Source organism: Myotis brandtii, unplaced genomic scaffold, assembly GCF_000412655.1.
Source record: "Myotis brandtii unplaced genomic scaffold, ASM41265v1 scaffold886, whole genome shotgun sequence".
NCBI classification, from domain to species: Eukaryota; Metazoa; Chordata; class Mammalia; order Chiroptera; family Vespertilionidae; genus Myotis; species Myotis brandtii.
Genome location: NW_005371625.1, coordinates 157,004 through 158,024, shown reverse-complemented (window position 1 = coordinate 158,024; position 1,021 = coordinate 157,004).

Below are 1,021 nucleotides of genomic sequence, written 5' to 3'. Positions count from 1 at the left end.
TTGCAGCCCTGCAGCCCCGCCTGGAACCCCGCCTTGGCCTGGCACCGCCCCCTCACCTGCTCCACCATCCTGCCTGCGGGGAGACCGAACCACCCCCACCCCACCTGGCTCCCTCAGTGCCTGGGAGCCGAGCAGCGGCCCCATCCCCCACTGCTGCCGCTGGTCACTGTCTGCAAGGCCATCAGTGGGGCAATTGGACCTCCACTCGCACCTGCCTTGACCTGGCATCATCCGCTCTCTTGTTCCACCATCCCGCTGTGGTCCCGCTCTCGTTGGGGCCCATCAGGGCCAGCATGCCTCCATTTGCCGCCTGCTGCCAGCGCCGCATCGCTGATGCCCGCCATGTTCCACACTGCCCCCTGGTTGTCAGCCCATGTCATAGCAAGCGGTCGAACTCCCAGCCGAACAACCGCCCAAGGGGACAATCTGCACATTAGGCTTTTATTATATAGGATTACTACCATGTATCATTGCTACATCATACCCTGAAACTTCAAACTTTGCGACTCTTAAGAAGGTAGTAACCAAAACGGAGCATAATTCTCATCTACCTAGAACTCTGAAACAATGATCACTGGCTATAACAGATTATAAGAAATCTTTGTTACATTCAGATATTTACTTAAGGGGTGCTTCAAGAGTCTCTAAATTGTCTCCTCTCAGGATAAGCACCTATATTTAACCAGAATGTTTTATTGGTATTTTAAAAGCGAGTAAGTATTCTAAACTGGCAGATCAGCATTGCCATGCAGTACTGATTACAATGCCAGCCTCTGATAATGTACTATTTTCACATGGGCCATGGATGGGTGGTTACAGTGAGCACCAGGTTCCCCTGTTCTGTCATAGCAACCTAAAACCTCCTATACTTTACTAGTAAACCAATTACACACTTAGAAAAGTTTTGCTCCAGAGAATACGTCAGCACTAGAAACAAGGCAATCCTCTATAACAATTAAAAGGCAAACTCCAAGGACAACAATGTTGTTAAAAATTGGCTTTCTGCAAATTTTCAAATTCC